General features: G+C 48.9%; 1 long non-coding RNA gene across 3 annotated transcripts; it reads right to left on the bottom strand.

Annotated features, from left to right (window-relative positions):
- Window positions 1-649: 649 nt before the first annotated feature.
- Window positions 650-15817, bottom strand: LOC119621383 (uncharacterized). Of its 3 annotated transcripts, none has more exons than XR_012091669.1 (4): window positions 15668-15817; window positions 12498-12566; window positions 11656-11782; window positions 650-9055 (listed from the first exon to the last, which is right to left on the bottom strand). It is a non-coding gene; the product is annotated as an uncharacterized lncRNA (long non-coding RNA). The 3 variants fall into 3 exon arrangements; XR_005237928.2 differs by having other exon boundaries at window positions 15077-15816; XR_005237929.2 differs by lacking the exon at window positions 12498-12566 and having other exon boundaries at window positions 15077-15808.
- Between the last annotated feature and the right edge of the window lie 4097 nt (window positions 15818-19914).

The following is a 19914-nucleotide window of genomic DNA, read 5'->3' as shown; positions in this document are numbered from 1 at the left end:
ATTATCTTTATCATCTTAAAGATAAGGGAGTGGCAGAACAATAGGATCATTTTAGGGAGAAAATTAGCAGTAAGACATATGGATAAAGATCTCTGTGACATGAGTAAGTCCAAAGGAAAATGCTGTGCCTTGATATGCATATGCAAACATCTCCATAAACCTCTTAGCAGCATTGCTCCAGCAAGTCCCGCCAGCAAGTCCCACCTTACGCCGTAAGGTGGTTTTCTCCTATCTCAGTAAACAGAGCATACAATCGGGTTTTACACCGAGATGTTCCATTGCCCAGGGACGGGCAGGATTTTTAACCAGCAAGCTGCCTTCAGGCACTTGTTTAACAAAGACACATCCTGCACAGCCCAAAATCCATTAAACCTTGAGTCACCACAGCACGTCTCTTGCAAGGACAAGGTTGGGGGTAGAGTCACAGATTAACAGCATCTCAAATACAGAACAAAATGGAGTCTCTTATGTCTACTTCTTTCTATATAGACACAGTAACAGGCTGATCTCTTTCTTTTCCCCACAGATTGCTGAGCCATATGTAGTTCTATTTTTAGATTTTCAAGAACCTTCATACTGTTTCCCATAATAGCTGTACTAACTTACATTCTAACCAGCAGTGTACAAGGGTTCCCTTCTCTCCACACCATCACCAACACTTGTTATCTCTTGTCCTTTTTATAACAGCCATCCTAACAGATGGGAGCTGATAGCCCATTGTTATTTAATCAGAAACTGTAAAACTCCTAGAAGAAAACACAGGGCAAAAGCTCCTTGACATTGGTTCAGATAATAATTTGTTAAATACGACATTAAAAGCACAAGCAACAATAATACTGTTGGAACCTAGGTTTAGATTCCTTCCTGGGATAGGGAGTCGTCTGGAGAGAGCACTCAACACGGGAGTCACAGCAGAGAGATTTATTACTAGCGCGCTAGGGTCCTCTGCACAAAGGTGGCAAAGGACCTCGATTGCTTGTTACAGGTAGTTTATATAGGCAAACACCACCGGTTCAAACAAGGCGCGAAATTCAAACAAAGCTTAAGGCGCCAGATTCAAACAAGGCTTAAGGTTCAAAATGATTGGAGCCAGCTATGGTGCGAGCAGGGTGTGTCTTTTCTGATTGGTTGGGGTAGGCTAGTTCTCTGATTGGTTGGGGTGGGCTCGTATGAGGGGTTTTTCCTGGAATTATTTTTCTGTTTGCCTTCCGGGGATATTGGGTGTTTACTAAGGGGCCATCTGGTGTTGGGTGGGTCTGAGTGGCCATCTGGTGTTGGGTGGGTCTGAGTGGGTTGTTTTTCTAAGTTTCAAAATGGCCTAACTTAAGTTTCTAATTTTTATTAAGTTTCTAATTTTTATTCCTTTCAATACAAGTAGGAGTATATCTAACCCTAAAGCTTCTGCACAGGAGAAATCAATCAATGAAATTAAAAAGCTGCTTATGACCTCAGAGAAAACATTTGCTAGCAATATATATCATAAGGGGTTAAAATCAAAATACATAAGAAGCCCACACAACTGAATAGAAAAAAGAGAAAACTCACCAAAATCTAATAACCTGTTTTAAATACAAGCAAAGAACCTGAATAGACATTTATCTTTTAAAAAAGATATAAAAATGGCTAACAAGTGCTCAACATCAGTAATCATCAGGAAAATGCAAACCAAAGTCCTCATTTACTTTAGCTTCCATATTTTATTTCATACAATAAATATGAATGTGTACAGCAGGTACAGCAATCTCCATCCTACAACAGAGGACCCTGAGCCTGGTGACTCGGGGATGCATCTGCATGGAGCCGACCTGGGGTGGGGTGGATGATGCTGAAGAGGACAGTAGATGACGTAGAACCAGGGGCAGCGACTCACCTGGGACCCCTCAGCAGGGGAGCCTCAGTCAGTCCCCAAAGCTCAGCAGCACCCTCTGGGGACCTGCTACCTGCTGGCTTGGCCAGCACCACGGACAGAGGACAGGTGGGCGAGGCTGTCAGAACTCCTGGGAGGAGGACAGCCAGGTGCCCCAAACCAGGGCTGCTGGCTGACAGCCCTGAGAACCCCCTGAGGCTAATGATGGGGTAAAGGGCCAAGCTGGTCACCTATGGGGCCCTCAGTTACCCTCATTGCCACTGGTGCCACCCAGGCAGTGCACAGCAGCACAATTAGTAAGTGGACAAGCCAGGCATGTGGATGGATCTGGGGAGTCTTGCTCAGGGGCTCTGACAGGACAAAAGAAGGGCCACTGGGGCTGGAGAGAGGGTCACAGCCTCTGGGTCAGTCACGATGGAGAAATGAGGAAAAGGGAACGGGTGGTGGCCGGTATGCAGGAGAGGCAGGTGGATGCAGGATGGTCAGAGTCCATTAGATAGGATGGGCTCCAGGTGCATCCTTGCTGTAACTGGGCACTTCTCAGCATTCCTGGAACTCAGCTTGGTGATATAGTCACATTTTGGGAGACTGCTGTCAGGGCCCAGCCACACACCCCTGTGCCATCTCAGGACTGGACTTTCTCAGCTCCCATAGGGGATGCTGCCTGCAGCCCAGGAGGGGCAGCCCCATTGTGCAGCCTGATCCCCCATGGATCCTGAGCAGCCTCTGCCTGGCCCTGTGCTCCCTCTGCTCCATCGCCTCAACCCCTCCTGAGTGTCAGCCAGCATGGAGGCCCTGTCTGTCCTTTCTTCCCTATGCAGGCTCCTGGGCTGAGACCTGGGTCAGATGAGGATACGGCTGGTCCTTCCCTGAGACCTGCTCAGGAAAGGGGATGGCCCCCAACCTGGTCCAGGTCCTCAGCTCTCCTCGCGGCCTTACAGTGAGACAGACCTGCCCCTGTCTGTGCTTTGGAGGTGGAGGTAAGAGCCTGACCCTGCTGCATGGAAGCTGCTCCATAGATGGGTGACTTGGTGGGGGTTTGATGAGGCAGAGGCTGTGGCCTGTGGGCATGGGTGCTGGTGAGGGGGAGTGACACATTGTCACTGGGAGAGGCCACAGCTCCTGCTGAATCTCACACTAAACTCCAGCCCTGCAGGTGTTTTACCACAGCCACCACCGAGAATCACAGTAGTGTCTCTGGAGTCACTGCCCACTGCCCACCAGGGCCCTACCTGAAGGCCAAGACCCAACCAAAGCCCAGGTTGTCTGTGCCCTGGAAACAGTGTGTCTTGTGGTCATGAGGCCAGGCCACCAGTGCCCACTCCTCAGGGGCTGGGTTCTGTCCTATTTTGGCTCCTTCCAGTTCAGTCACATTGGGGCCCTTAAGCATATGACCCAGCATCCAAGAATCAGAACAGGAAGCCTGGCAGCTCAGCTCACTCCATCACTTCTTATCTACAGCAAACATATCAGGGCATCAGATGCACAGATAAATGGCTATGAATGTTTAACAACTGGAATAAATCTAGGAACAGCAAGAAGGCACAGCGGTGAGTGAGTGTCCCCTGTGACTGCTCTTCAGTGTTTAGGACAGGTGCCCATTGTTGCTGCCTGGTGCTGCCTGCCTTTCAGACAGAGAAGGGTACACTTTCCTCACCAAAAGGACAACAGGCCTGGTCCCCAGCCCTTCTGCCCATCCCTGCAAGGATCACCTTGCTGGGAGGAATCTGATGCCGGAGCCTGGGCCACTTCTAAGCCAGGAACAGGAACACCTTCTGGTCACCCCAAAGGAAGGAATAAATCCCGATCAGAGTTCACAACCTGAGCTCTTGCTCACTCTTTATTCATGGGAAGGGAGGCCCAGGCCTAGGTAGACAAACCTCTCCTGAGGAACCGTGGAGCCAAAGGCTGGAAACTTCCAGAATCCTTAGGTTTGGATCTCCCTTGGGGTCACCCTGAGGCCTATCTCACCAGAGCATTCTTTTGTCCACAGATGTCTTATTGGGTCTACAAAGGAATCCTCACAGAGGTCTGGGGCCCAGCATGGTCACCCCTACTGAAAGTCAAGAAGGAGAAGGACAAGAACCCAGGGAAACACCAGGTCTGGTCCTTCCAGTCCCAGCCAGAGCAGGATGCATAGGCCAGACCGTGTCAGAAGCCCAGTTACCCAGATGGAGGGAAAGTCAACCCCAAGGGGGCGGAAGGAGTCAGTCACAAATCCTGGGCAGACAGTGGCATGGGCAACACAGGTGAGCTGCACACTGCTGATTTTCCCTGGCTTTGGAAATGAAGTTTCTGCAGAAAAAGCCTCTTTTCCTTCCAGAACCAGTTTCATGACAGCAGTTTTGACAGTGAGTCTTGTGTCTGTTCTCAGGCTTGGCCGTACTCTATAGAAAATGAAGCAGGCCAAGATGTCCTCAGTGAATGTGCACCAGAATGACCTAGATGTGAGCCACACCTTCATAAGCCACACCCTGTTCAGAGAGCGCTGCGGCATCAAGTAAGGCGTGTGGGGCGTGGAGGGTCCCCGGGGAGGTGGGCATTCCGGAGGGATGGGGCATCTGAGGGGCAATGGGGATGTCTTAGGACAGGGGTAGTGTCTCAGAGAAGAGGGTGACAGCCCAGCCAACTGCTTGGAATTCTGGCCTTGGGAAGGGTCTGCAGAGGGGCCTGGAATAGTGAGGTTTTCAGAGCAGTCCAGGGGGCTCTGAACACCTCTGCTCGTTCCGTGAAGACAAGCAAATGTTGTGTACCCAGATTATCACCTTAAAATGGCTCCTACAGTGCTTGATTGATGGGACCAGTGTGCACAGGAGACCCCAGGCCAGAGACCCTGATGCCCTACAGGGCCTGGCTTCCCCAGCTGAGGGATCTGGCTCCTCCAGAAGGACCCAGATCCCTTCCTCTGCACAGGAGGCAGAAGCAGGTCCCTGCAGGGCACACAAACCATGCCCTGTCTGAGAGGGGGCGTCACACGACTGGGGCTGGGACTCAGGGCCGGCATCCTGGGCAGACTGGTCCAGGACTCATCTTGGGAGAGTACTTGGGGAGCCCCTTCTTTCAGGGCCCACATTTGATGGAAATGAGACCACCCCTATAAGAAGCTGCAAGACCTTATCTGATCCAGCCTAATGTGGGAGGTCTCATCCCATGCATAGGGGGCCCCCCAGCACCACAGACTGAGGCTCTAGTATTCCCTGCTCATGCCACCAGCCCTCCACCTTGAAGGACTAGGTCCTCCCATGCCTGCTGTCCCCATAAATTCCTACTTCAAGCTCATCACAAGCTCATCCTGAGGCTCTGGTACATCTGCTTTCTGCAGGGCAAGCACATGCTCACAGCCAGGGCACATATGGCATTGAAAGTGCACAGAACCCTGTCCCCACGTGCCCGAGGGTGCTGGGGGAGCACACAGGCACATCAAACCTGGCCCAAGGGCAGTACCCACACTGCCCACAGGACCCTCCGCTTTAGCCCTGAGGGAGGGCCAAACCAATCCAACTCTGGTGGGCTGAAGAGGGCACCATGAGTCCTCCTGGAAACGGAACCCACCCCTGACACAACTCAGATGAAAGGCAGGAGTGTGGCGAGCACTTCCCAGCCTAGACTTTCCCGTATCCATTGCCTCTTGTGCAGAGCTGGCCCCCAGGGGTGTCCAGAAAGGACCCAGCACTGCCCAGTGCAATGTGCCCAGGGCAGAAATAGGGTGAAGGCACAGACCCCTCCCAGGAGACCCCCCCGGCCTGATGCCCAGCCCCAAACCTAGACCCTCTCCTGAAGCTCTCCTGTTTGTCCTGTGGGAGCTCTCCCAAGACCCACTGTCCCAGACCTGGGCTCTGGATGATGATGTGGTTCTCAGGCACTTTTAGGGCTCCATGGCTGTGCTCAGAAGGATGCACTGTGACATGCCCTCCAGGTGGTCTCTAGCACCAGGTCTCCTCCTGAGTCACCATCTAAGACAGTAAACAGTGGGGAGTGCCCAGGACCCTCCATCCCTGCTCCCCAGGCCTTCCTTCTCCTCCTCCTCTTCCTTCTCTAAGAAGCTTCTAAAAACAGGCCAGCTGGGCCCCAGGGCAGGTGTTGGACTCACCTCAGTAACAGGGCAGGGGATGAGGGCAAGACCCCTCCAAGTCCCCCACTACACCCTTCCCCTCCTGCCCTAGAAGAATCCTGGAGGGCCCTGGAGGGTTCAGTCCCATCTGTGCCAGCCCACACCCACAGCTGCGAGCACCAACAGGGCCAGAGAGAAACAGGGGTCCCCACTCATGAGTTCCCATACCCCAGGGAGCACACACCCCTCACTGTGAAATCACTAGGGACCCTCACTCACAAGTGCCCATACCCCAGGTGGCACACACCCCTCACTGTGGGATCAGCAGGGATCCTCACTCACAAGCACCCATATCCCAGGTGGTACACATCCATCACTGTGAAATCAGTAAGGACCTTCACTCACAAGCGCCCATACCCCAGGCAGCACACACCCCTCACTGTGGGATCAGCAGCCTGTAGTGTTTCTTCAGTGTCAGACCAGGCGGGTTACTAGAGACCCCAAGACTCCAAAAACCCAAACCATACAAGGGTCAAATGGGTTTGGGGGAGAAGTGGACCAAGTTTGCTTTCCATTCAGCTAAACATACAAAGATCCCTAGGAAGGCCCTGGTTCTGGAGCGAGTGTCTGTGGCACCCAGGCCTCTGCGGGTGTCCCTCAGCATGGAGACCCTTCCCAAGGGGGACAGGCTGGCCCACCAGCCCAGCTCCAGAAGCCCAGAAGCTGACCTGAGGCCAAGGCCCAGCAGCATGAGAATTCTGTAGAGCCTAGGACAGCAGGTCACTCTCTGGGGGCCCAGTAGCTCAAGATGTGGCAAGTCTGTTCCCATATCAGGATAGATCATGGGATTTTTGGCGAGTTCTGTGTTGAAATTCTCTCCCAAACTCCCCATGGGTCTCAACATCCGGGGCTCATGGTGTCCACAGTGCAGCTTTGAGCAGGGATGCCAAACCCTTGTTCTTTCATCTTCCCTGGACACCCTCAGGACCATAGGACAGGCCCTGGCCCTGAACCCCATCAGGGCCCCCACAACCAGGCCTTGCCCAGCCCACTGAAACCCCAGCGGTAGGGCCATAGACACTCCCCTTGCATGGTGGCACCTGGACCTGACCTTTCTCAGGGGCCGCCGAGCAGCACAGCCTTAAAGGAGCCAAGACAGCACCCAGATAACCCCAGACAGCTCCTCAGCTGGGTGAAATCAGTGTCAATGGGGAAGCTGGACTCAGAGGCTGCTGGAGGGCAGAAGGATTGTGGCATCTGCAGAGCCCTAGCCAGCCAGTGCCTATCACATGTCCCCATGCCTGCCCACTTGTGTGACAGAGCCTCACTCACAGGGCAAACATCCCAGACCTACAGATGCCCAGCCCAGCCCAAGCCCTGGGAGAAAAGGGACCCAGGAGAACCATGGGTGCCCCAGAAATAGCCAAGATAACAAAACGGGACTGAGCTTCCCGGGGCACTGGCCAAAATTAGAATTTGGCCCAAGGAAGGGCAAGCCCCTTAAAGTACTGTGTGGGTACGCAGGGCCCTCCAAGTCAGGGCATGCTTGGCAGGGCCAAGGCAGAGACGTTACCAGGCTCAAGGAGCAACCATCCACATCACTGAGGGTGGGATAGGAGCAGGTGGACCAGCCTCCAACCTCTTCAACTCAAGGAAGCAGCGATGGCTGGGCTCTCACACCCTGAGTGGCCACCATCTGACCATCAGTGGGGCAGAAGCCAGAGACCATCGATCTATCACATGTTCCTGGGGCCCTGCTTCCACTGCACAAGAATGCCTTCAAGTCACACGATCAAGAAGAAGCTGGGCAAGAATGGGCCCAGGAGACTGGGTCCCTGGGTCTGCTGTCCTTAGCAGGTGCCAAGGACAGAAAAAGTCAGAAAAGTTTTCTATGGTCAGAAAAAGTCAGAAAGGTAGTCTCACTCCTTGGAAGAAGGCTCCAAGGTGGGGACCAGAGCTGCAGGGGGAGGAGGAGCTCCTGGCAGCACTGAAATAGGCTCTGGCAGGATCCCAGAGTCTGCGGTTCCATCCTTTTCTTTTTCCTTTTCTTTGAGAGCTTGGACTCTTCTTCCATTTGATGGCGAGTCTGAAGCCATGGACAATGAATTTACGAAAGGACTTCTCAGTGGCCATTTCCGCAGCCTGCCCTGTGGAAAGCTGATGAGGGCACACTGCTGTCTCTGCACAACAGTGACTGTCCAGATCTTGCCAACGGGTAGAGATTATTTCTTAAATCTATCTCAGTAATAATATCCCCCAGACCATCAACATAGAGTGGGGGCAGACTTCTCCACCAGTGGGTCTGGATGACACATGGTTGAAGCCTGCTCTAGAAGCTTATCTGTCTGCTATGGGGTCATTGTTTTCACAAATCGATCTTTCATATTCTGATCAGCAAGGGGTCATCTGGATCTGCAGGCTCCTCATGTCTGTGCGGACACTCCTCTCCTCTCTCACCCTCTCCTTTCACCCACAAAGAGCAAAAGTGGGGCTTATTCCTTAGGTAAGAGAGTGTGTCCTGGGCCAGTTTGAGCAGCATGTCACTGGTGGATGCGGCTTTCCCCAGCGAAACAGCTGGTCATGTTCTATCAGGGTTAGAAATCTCTCTCTCCATATCTGCAGTCACCTTTTAAAGACAGTTTTGCATCATGAACCTGGATGGGCAGCCATACTCCAGGTGTGAGAGTCAGGTCTGAGGGACATTTCCCACAGGCTTGGCACTCTCCAGTCTTCTTGGAATGCATGTGCACCACAGAGCCCCAGCCAGACACTGAATGGCCTGGCACAGATTTTGCACTTTTTCTCACACTTTTCTTTGGTCATAGATACACTGGTTTTCTCCAGGACACGTGTGACACAGAAGAGAGAAGCATCCTCCCAGGTTTGTCTGTTTTAGGTGCTGGAGCCCAGAGAGGTCTCCTCTTGAGAGGGTCAGCAGGCAGCAGTAGGTTTTCAGGTGGGAGAGAGGACCCCCATAATTCCACCAGCCCCAGCTCTTCTTTCTGGCTGTTCTTGAGACCCTGAATGACCTTTGACTATGTGTGATTCATCTTTCTTGACTCAAGGTGAACCTCACTTCCAAGGAATCTCCATTCTTGGAGGGAACTCTTGGCTTCCTAGTATCTCCAAGAACTGGCCTGGAAGAGACAGAGAAATGTGGATGCATCTTGAGACACTCACAGTGTAAACTTGGTGCTTTTAAAAGACCCTCCCTCTACACTGACAGGGCTTAAGGAGACCTTGTGTCTGCTGCCAGGAGATGACAAAACCTTAAATGAGAAGGTCAAGAACCAGGATCACTGGAAAAAGAAGTGTCCAGTCTCTAAACTCATAGACATGTTGGAGAACATCTGTGTGTCTGGATGTTTATTGTGTCCAATGACGGATAAAGACTCAAAAACTCACCAGCTGTGGTGGCTCACACCCTTAATCCCAGCAATTTGGGAGGCCAAGGCAGGTGGATCACCTGAGGTTAGGAGTTCGAGACCAACCTGTCCAACATGGTGAAATCCCCGTCTCTACTAAAAATACAAAACTTAGCAGGAAACCATGGTGTGAGCCTGTAAACCCAGCCACTTGAGAGGCTAAGGCAAGAGAGTCATTTGAACCCGGGAGGCAGAGGTTGCAGTGAGCTGGGATTGCGCCACTGCACTCCGGCCTGGGCAACAGAGACACAGTCTCAAAACAAAACAAAACAAAACAAAACAAAACAAAACAAAACCTAACAAACAAAAATAAAATGTGAAAGCAAAAAGATTTTGGCTAAGTACTCCTGGCCTGGAAGGGCTCTTTGTTTTACATGCAATGCAGGTGATCTGTCCTGAAAAGAGGCCTCCTGGTCACAAAGTCTTACTTGGAAAGAGCTCCAAGTACACAGAGCCACAAGCCCATCAGCCATGGAGCTGCCTCTGCTGCCCAGGATGGAAACATGGAAACTCAGGGTCAAGGTGACTGAGGCTAGAACAAAAAGATTAGGGGAAAAAAAAAGAAAACAGATTTAAAAAATTAAAGAAAAATATTCTAACACGAAGTAATTTTTTATTAAAGCCTTGTCTCTGAATAAGTTAAATATGGCATATCACAGTATTGTACATAATAATCTAAAATTTTAACTATTGGCCAAGTACAGTGGCTCATGCCTATAATCCCAGCTCTGTGGGAAGCCAAGGTGGGAGAATTTTGCGAACCTAGGAATTGGAACTAGCCTGGGCCACAGAGTGAGACCATGTCTCTGCCAAACAATAAAACATTAGCTGGGCATGGTGGCATGGCCTGTAAAACAATAAATAAAAATGAAATTCTAACTGCCACAAACTAAGCTACAATATTTATGTAATCATAAAGTAATAGACAATGTATTTCCGTCCAAAAGAAGTAACCAAGAATTGATTTCAAAATCAATTCAGAGCTTTGCCTTCTCTGTATGGTGGAAGAGCAAGAAACAGACTCCTCTGGCACCAGATACATAGGAAGCCAGACCAACTACATCAACCAGATGTTTCCAGACACTGGAAGCAACTGCAAGGAGCACAGGACAGTGGTCTGGAGACTGAAACTGAGGGGACCACATTGCTGCCCCAGCTTAGAGCTTGCAGAGCCTCCTGGCAGTGCAGGGTGGGAGGATATAGGCAGCGCATGGAAGTCCCCACGTTAAAGAGACAGAGTTGAGAATGTGAGGAGAGAAAAACATGGGGCTGAGTACCAAAAAGCAGGGAGGAGGGGCTGAAGTAGGGGTAAGATTGGTGAGTAGAAGATGGGGGCTCATTAAACCATTGGCAGGTATATGGGTAAATACCAATCAAGATTAATATTACCCAGTACAAAAGAGAAAGGGCACCTGACACTTTTTTTTTTTTGAGACAGAGTCTTGCTCTGTTGCCTAGGCTATAGTGCAGTGGTGCGATCTTGGCTCACTGCAACCTCTGCCGCCTGGGTTCAAGTGATTCTCCTGTCTCAGCCTCCTGAGTAGCTGGGATTACAGGCACATGCCACCACGCCTGGCTAATTTTTGTATTTTCAGTAGAGATGGGGTTTCACCATGTCAGTCAGGCTGGTCTCGAACTCCTGACCTCATGATCCGCCTGCCTCGGCCTCCCAAAGTGCTGGTGTGAGCCACCATGCCTGGTCCACCCTACATTTTTTTTTCAGAGCATTTTCACAAGAAAACTTGTCATTATGAGTATAATATTATCTAAAAGTAGCAGAGGAGGGAACATTTCCCAGTATATTTTAGGAAGCTAGTATTACTCTCCAATAGAATCGGAGAAAGGCAGTACAAAAAAAAAAAAAAAAAAAAAAAAAAACCCACAAAAAACACCCTGTAAAACAGTATGCCTCATGAAACTCGATGTGGAACTCCCCAACAAAACATTATTCAAGAGAACCACATGCTTCACCCTGGGTGAATTTCTTCTAGGAATCATAAAGATTGGGGGAAATCAAAGGAAATCTTTTGTTAAGAATCAAAGTTGTAGACTCCTGTCTTGAGTTGATTACTTTGAATTTTTCATCCCAAAATACATACAGGACCTGGTCTAATTCTACGATCTTTGCCACATGCAGCCAGATGCTGAAGAGAAATAGATACAACAGCAATATGGGAGTTATCCTCTCTAAAGCCCAGCTGAAATATCCCAGATCAGAAGTTTCACAAACAGAAAAACAACATACTTATTCTGAATGAGGGAAGGAGAAACAATTCAAACATTTAAATTAAATTTGCTATGAGAATACTGACTTGTTAGAAACTGAAGGAGCGAGCAATGCTTCTAAATTCCACGCTTTTCCATCAGAATACGGAGATAGACAACCTCGAAGTGCAGTTTCTTCACAACTGACTTTATCCAGTCATAACATTAATTTCCCTATGAATCAAATCATAAAATAAACTCATGACATATTCTCTGACTAAAAGAAGGCAAGATAAACTAAACGGTTAGTTGTCAGTGTAGTAAATTATGTACAAGCATCTTATTGCTGCATTTTTAAATAATGATGGAATTAGAAATAATCTAAGTTTCTATCAAAGAATAAACAGTGAAACAAATCTTGTATACCCATTCTTTGGAATAAATTTAAGACATTAAAAATAGAATCTTGTGCATTGATATGGAATAATGTAAATGATATATTGCTTGTGAAATAGCAAATAAAAAAATAGTATGATACAATTTGTGTTCAAAAACTGTACATGTATTTATCTTCTTCTTTTTTTTTTTTTTTTTGGAGGCAGGGTCTCACTCTGTTGCCCAGACAGGAGTGCAATGGCACGATCACAGCTCACTGCAGCTTCAACCTCCTGAGCTCAAGGGATCCTCCCCACTTGGCCTACCAAAGTGTTGGGATTACAGACACGAGCCACCACACTTGGCCAAATTTATGTGTATTTATAAATTTATAGAAAACATCCAAAAACATAAACACCAAGCTATAACAATTCCTTCTAACAAGGGAGTGAGTTTGGAACGAAGAGGAAGACATGTGAAACTTTCGTTACATAAAGATCTCTATGATCCACCATTATTAAAACAGCATGCATTTCTTTTATAATTAGAGAAAGAAAAAAATATGCATTGTTACCACTTGGTAGGAGGGCACCAGTTTTGTTTTTATCAGTATTTGAATTACATGTTAGTGCACAGCACAAACCTGGAAGAGAAAGTCCAGAGGAATAATTAGAACAAAAAAAATCACACCTCAAAAAGTGAGTGGGTGTTATCTTTACATAACAACAAGCGTTCCAGGTGAGTTGTGGTCAGGATCTACCGCTGCTCCAGCTACCTCAAATCACCTAAGCCCTGCCAAGGGGAAGACGGAGGACAGGGAAAGCCAAGTGCCAGCAAGTACTCTCCCCAACCAAAGGCCTGTTTCTGCAAGTTTTCTGTCATTAAGAAGAAAATGGAGTCCAAATGGGATGTGGACCCCTTCAGGACGCTGGCAGAGAAACACAAAGAATATGCCACAGTCATACCTTAGAGGAAGACTTCTAGGTTTAGACTTGAAATTCATCAAAAGCTTGTATGAAGTAAATAAAACTACTCTACCTCTTCAAGTATCAGTTTCCTCACCTATAAAATGGGAACCGCATGTCAACTTCATCAAATTGTTGCCAGAGTTAAATTCACAAAGATATTTAAAAGTCACTGTTACTGTTACTGCAAGGGTTCACATTATTTATAAAAAAGAAATAAAAGAAAAAAAAAGCATCAGACTTCAAAATACACAAAAGGAATAATGTCCATGTGTCCAAAGACAAGATGATCAGCTTTCGAAGCAGCCTGAGGTGCATGAGAATGAGGTCCATCCCTAACTAGAACTCTTCACAGCTCCACTGAAGAGGACACACACGGGGCCACAAGAAGGTAAGTGCATGGCCAGTGTAGAGTGACTGGTGAAGTGAGGGTGGAATCCCTAAAGACCCTCTGAAATGCAGTTACACAACAGGCTCCCAGGAAACACTGGAACAAACCAGGCAGCTGAGCAGACACTACCAGGAATGAGGTGAGCAGAGAAGGGCCAGAGCCACAAATCTCAGCAGAATACACCAAACTGCAAGGAGCTCCTGGCTCTGTGAACAGCAGCTGTGGCTGCATCAGGACCAATCTTGTGAGGCAGCTGCTGGGGACAGCTGAGATCACCTGTTTTTGCAGTCACACACCCAACAGCAGTGCCTCTGGAACACAAATCACAAAACCCTCTCCATTCATCTTTAAGGTGACGGATGATGGATGCCCTCACATTACAACAGCCTGACCATACTTGCGGACAAATGTATTTAGAAACTCCCACCTAAAGGGGGAAAAGTCAGGAGTAAAATGAGAATATTGAGGGATGGGGGAGGAACGCAGGTACTTGACCCCACAAACTCTACTGAAAACAAGGGAAGAGAATGTTGTGCTGTGGTCTCCCCATACTTCATCTCATCACGTCCATAGAAGCTGCACGGTTCTTGTTCCCTTATTTACAAAAGTGTTGATTGAGCCCAAGTGTAATTGATCCTGAAGGAGAAAATTCTTTACAAAGTACAATTACAGTGTCTAATATCCATGATCAGGGTTTTAAGGGTTTTTAAAAATAGTAACCCACATTCAGGAATCACAAATGAAGCCTGTTGTAATGTGTGATATGAACAAGGTCTTATTTTCATGTAGATTAACACCTTGGTTTTTACAGATTAAACATAAAAGCATAAAAGCATAAAAGCTGGCGTCATTCCAGAATCAAAGGAACTGTCCCTGAGGACATATGGAATTAAGGGACATCAATGATTAGGAAGCTACACGAAACTAGAAGTGCTCCCAGAAGTTTCCATTGTCTAGACAGAAAAATTAAACAGATCAGCCCGAGAGAGTAAAGGTACCTCCGTGAATGCCCGGGGTGATGAACACTCCACTCAAAGCAAAATTGTGAAGCCTGAGGAGTTTCAAAGACGCCCCAAGTGCTCCACACCTTGAAAGTCACTCCCACAAAGCTGGAGCACCACCTGTTCCTGAGGATCAGGTTGCCATCTGTGTCTCTGAGACACTGCCCAGTCAGACCTCAGTTGAGAAGAGGCCATTGATGTCACGTGTAAAATGCCTAAACCATCTTCATCTTTAGGTAGCTATTTGGGGAACTTTCCACCAAATGGGTTGGTGGAAAATGGCGCACCAAAGACACACGCCTGGGAAGTGAGATTTTCTCCTCTACTCTTAACCTCTCCTGGGTAAACCAATAATGGCACTCCCTGCCGCCTCAACATCCACATCCGTGAGAAAGGCGCTGGTGAGGGTGACATTTTCACGAAGCCACAGTCCATGTCACCCCCTGCAAAGTCCCGAACTTGTGCACTGGTGGGCCAGGCAGCAGATTTCTCCCCATAGCGGCTGCATTGCGCTCTGCCTGGAGAGAAAAGAGGGTAGCGGCACAATGGACAGCGCCCAGACCTCAGGCCGGTTCCCACAGCAGCTTAGGAAAGCAGGCGGCTCCCTGGGCTGGAGGAGGCGCAACGCCCAGGAAAGACCCCAGGTGCAGGTGGGAGAGGGAACCCAGCAGAGCAGCGGGAAGTGGGGTGAGGACCACACCCGTCCGAGTTGGACAAGGGCAGATGCACTTCGCGGCGTCACTCCCTCCTCACCGCCCAGCCTGGACCTCCGGCTCCTGTCCCTCTCCGGACTCACTTCCCAAGGCAAGGAGGTGCCCGCGATCAGTAGCCAGCATCGCTGTGGAAGCGGCGAGGTCCACACTGCTCTGCCCAACACTCCTGGGTGGCCCGCCTCCTCGCATGTAGTCTGCTGGGATTCTAGTCCAGCCGCCTTGCCACCGACGGGCGGGGAACCGTTAAGAGCTACCGTTTCCAGTCAGCCTGGTCAGGCGCGCGCTGCTGCGCTCTCCAGAAGAGAACTGCGCCCCGCCCCCGAGCCCGGGGCATGCTGGGATTGTAGTCCCGAAGCGCTTGAAACAACGGGCGGGAGCGGTAAGGAGACTACAGCTCCCAGAATGCACAGCGAGAACGGCACAGCCCGGCTTCCCCCTTCAGGACTGCGCACCACCCTGTTCATGCTGGCTGGGATTGTAATCCGGTCGCCCTGCAATTAAAAAACTGGAAGCTAATCAAAGATGACAACTCCCAGTATGCCAGGCGTAGCTCCCGCCCTCGAATCCACACCTCCCCGAGTCCAGAGCAGTTCTGCCTTGCTAACGGGAGCCTGATTATTCTCAAACCTTTCCTGCCTGCCGGGCGACAGCGGGACCAGGGCGGCTGGTCTTACCGTTTAATTATGTCACTACCTCTCCCTAAGATGCTGTCTTCTTGCTTTGTCATTGCCAGAAGTTTGATTTCTCACGGAGCAGCAGGGGACCAGGAGCTGCTCACAAACCTGTCAGGGTTGCCATAGTAACGCTCCTCTTCCTGGAGCGGTACTCGCCCCACCCCTTCCCTCGCCCCCGCCCCTTCTCCTCGCCCCTGGCCCTTCTCTTTGCCCTGCTCTTTCTCTCGGGGCTGCCTCTCCCCTCGGCACCGCCCCTCCTCCTCGTCCCACCCCTGACACGCCCCTTCGGACGTGCGCAGTGTAGTCCCTGCATAGGACTGGGGCTAATGGCCAGATGTCTGAGAGTTCTCCGACTTCTTGGCATCCCACGCGGGAAGCTCCCTCCTAAGTGTCTGAAACTGTCAGTTGACTGCCAGAAATGGATATACGTCGTCGCTGATAACCTGGCACTTGCCTTTTCAAAGCCACCATTTCCTCCATCCTCTAGGCTGTCACAAATCCTCCTCTGCACCCCAGGAGTGCCCCTTGGACCCGGGGCTGGATGCATGGCCCACACCTGGGTCAGGCCTCTCACAGGGACGCTCCTGCCACTCTAATAAAGAGTAGAAAACGTCACAGTGAAAGGCCTGACCCTGCTACATCCAGTCAGGAAACAGCCACAGGGAAGGGAGCCCCTAAGACACTTTGAGAGCCACATCCACCACTTCTCTGCCCCTGACCCAGGCTGGTCCCAGACCTTGGGGTCCTAGTGTGGACCTCCCGGTGGTAATTAACGCAGGTGCAGAACCAGAGAGCCCCTTGGTCCCTCCCAACACATGAGGGAAGTTTGTGTGGTGAAGTCATGAACAGTATCTGCGTTGCTGCTGTGAATAGGGCTTTCTTGGAAACACTTAATTTCCCTTTTTAAATATCCCTTTGGAACCACGTTTAACAAGTTGCTGGTGGAATTTAACAGTGATAATTCTTTGAATCCATTTTTCTTTTTTCTTTTTTTGAGACGGAGTCTCACTCTGTAGCCCAGGTTGGAGTGCAGTGACCCGATCTGGGCTCACAGCAACCTCTGCCTCCCGGGGTTCAAGCAATTGTTCTGCCTCAGCCTTCCCAGTAGCTGAAATTACAGGCACCCGCTGCCACGCGTGGCTAAGTTTCATATTTTTAGTACAGATGGGGTTTAACCATGTTGACCAGTCTGGTTTCGAACTCCTGACCTCAAGTAATCCACCCTTCTCGGCCTCTCAAAGTGCTGGGATTACAGGCGTGAGCCACCGGGCCCCGCCTGAATCCATTTTAACATTTAATTTTCCAGATTAACGCGAAGTACCCCACGACTACACGCTTTTACATCTACCTTTATGAAACTGGAGGAGGCACAGCCTCAGCTCTGTGCAGGAGGGATGCACAAGAGCAGAATCTCCGTGGGACGTCTTTCTGGAGTATCAGTATTACTGCAGGATTTGAGAAAGAAACAAATTTAAATAATTTACAACGTAGGACACTGGAAATTTAAGAGAAGGCTGGAAAGTCATTGGCCTTTAATAACTGTCAGTCATCTGTGTCTAACTCGGACTTTCTCCGAGAAAAAAAAAAAAAAAAAAAAAAAAGGAGAATCTATTTTTCGTTCTTCTAAGTAGTTAAAATTAGAAATCACAACAAATCAATAGAAAGCTCTGCCCTGCCAGTCTCCCAAATCACAATATGACCTTGGTATGGATTTTGCTTTTTTTTTTTTTTTTTTTTTGGAGGGGCGTGTTGACATGTTGGGTATAAAAATTGGGGGGGGTGTTGACCAATTTTTGGAAGTTTTCAGCTATTAGCTGGTGATTTACTTTGCACCTCATTTAATTTTTCTGTCCCCTCTCCAACTTGGACTCAATCACTCCACAGATCTCTAAGACTCTTCATTTTCTTTAAGCTTTTTCACTCTTTTATTCTGAATGGACGATTTCTATTGCTCTGTCTTCTGCTTCCAACCTTTGAATAAGCTCAAAAGTATTTTTAAAATTTCCTTATCTTCCTATTGTTTCATAATTTCCATGTCTTTGCTGAGGTTCCACATCTCTTTATTCATTGTTAGAATATTTTCCTTTACCCCCATGAACAGATTTGTGATAGCTGCTTTAAACATTCTGAATTAGAACACATTGAATATCTTAGGATCACTTTTACTGGCTGCTTTTTAAATTGTGTATGGGTTACATTTTTGTGTTTCTTCACACGTCTCATGAATTTCAAAGTTGGGTACTAAAACTGTAAAGAATCATTATAGAGACTCTCAATTCTGTTGTGTATTTCAAGAGCGGTGTTATTGTTTACAAATGGTGTTAATTGTGCTGGATTCAAACGCCAATACCTATCTCCCCTATAGTGGGCACAGCCGAAATTCTCATTGAGTTCTTACTCACACATAGGTCATATTTGTATTATGTAGATGTGTTACTATAACAACATATATTATTTGGGTGTCATCATTATAATCTACGTTAATTCAACAAGCTACTCCAGTATTACTGAAAGCCAGGACCCCAGTTTTGTCGGCTTATTGGATTTTGTATAAATCAAAGTATATAGTATGTATACTTTTACATCTACCTTTATGGAACAGTATATTTGTGATACTCATTCATGCTGTTGCAGATAGATATGGTCTGTTCTTTTTTTTTCTTTTTTTTTTTTTCAAGATAGAGTCTCACTCTGTTGCTCAGATTGGAGTGCAGTGATGCAGTCTTGGCTCACTGCAAATTCCACCTCCTGGGTTCAAGTAATTCTCCTGCCTCAGCCTCCTGAGTAGCTGGGATTAGAGGTATGCACCACCACACCTGGCTATTTTTTTGTATTTTTAGCAGAGACGGGGCTTCACCATGTTGGCCAGGCTGGTCCTGAACTCCCGACCTCAGGTGATCCACCCACCTCCGCCTCCCAAAGTGCTGGGATTACAGGCGTGAGCCACTGCACCCAGCCAACAATTTGTTTTTTCATTTTAACAGTTTTTAAGTGTGCAGGTCAAAGGAATTAATCACATTCACACTATTTTACGAGCATCCTCCACATTTATAGAGAGTGTTTCTCATCCTGCAAAGCTGAAACTCTGTACCCATTAAACACCTCACCTGCCTTCCTGCAGCTGGGAACCACTCTTCTACTTTGTGTCTCTGTAAACTTAACTACTCTAAGGACCTTGTAGGAGTGGAATCATACAGTATGGTGAAGAAATCATGAGAAAATGTAATACTCACTGTATAACGTATGTTTATTTATTTGAACAAAAGCACTAACAGAGATCAGCAGTACATGGTGATTATAGAGGAAGAGATAAAAAGAGAAAAGGATTGGACAGACACATTAAATTTATGACAATGATGCTCAGGTATCACAGCAGTGAGTCCCCTGCCCCAGTCACAGGGCTGATCACAGTGGAGCTGGGAGCCCTGTGCAGCTGTCTGACTCCCAGAGCCCATGCTCAGCCCAAACTTCACTGAGCCTTGAGGCACTCTGCCCCTGCCACCTGGGCACTCAGTGGGCCTGAGATTCTTCATGGCCTGGTCTTCTTGGCCTTGAGGGCATGACTGGCCTCCTGGGATGGGGCTCAGCGGCAGGACAGGTTGTAGCCGTAGGACAGAGCAGCAGCTGTGAGGCTCCAGGAGCCACACCTCAGGCCTCCCTCCCAGTGCCTGCCCAGGGCTCCCATTCAACAGGGCCTGCTGCTGACCAGGGAGCTGTGGCCACAGGCTGTCTGAAACTGACCACAAGACAGAGTCTCCACCCACCCTCTGTCAATCAGCTAGGCTCTCACCTCTTAATCAGACTGTGCTGCTCCATGGACTTGAAACCAACCCCATATTCCTCCTGAGTCTGAAGATGATAATTCCCTCTTGTCACGGAAGCAGCTGTATTTCTTGGAGGACTTTAATCTCCTGGCCAGAGGGAAAAACAGGAGGCTGACAGGGCCTGGGTGGAAGACGCTGAAGGGCCCTTAGGGAGGGAGTAAACTGGGGCCGATCTCTAGGGTTTTTCACTTAATGGGCCCCCTCTTCTCCAATCCCATGCAGCCTCACCCTTTTCTCAGAGTTGGATATAAACAGATAAACAGCCCCCCGCTAGGAATTTGTCCAGGATTCCTGTCCCCTACCCACACCCTCCATTGGGATGGGTCTCCTCTGTGTATCAAACCCTCCCAATAAATCCAGGATGCAGAGGATGGAGCCAGGGAGTGTTCTACCCAGGGTAAGTGGGTGGGAGTCTCTGACTTC

This window comes from Chlorocebus sabaeus, chromosome 28, assembly GCF_047675955.1.
Source record: "Chlorocebus sabaeus isolate Y175 chromosome 28, mChlSab1.0.hap1, whole genome shotgun sequence".
Lineage (NCBI taxonomy): Eukaryota > Metazoa > Chordata > Mammalia > Primates > Cercopithecidae > Chlorocebus > Chlorocebus sabaeus.
The sequence above is the reverse complement of the archived record's forward strand: the minus strand, read 5'-3'. Positions and strand labels throughout refer to the sequence as shown.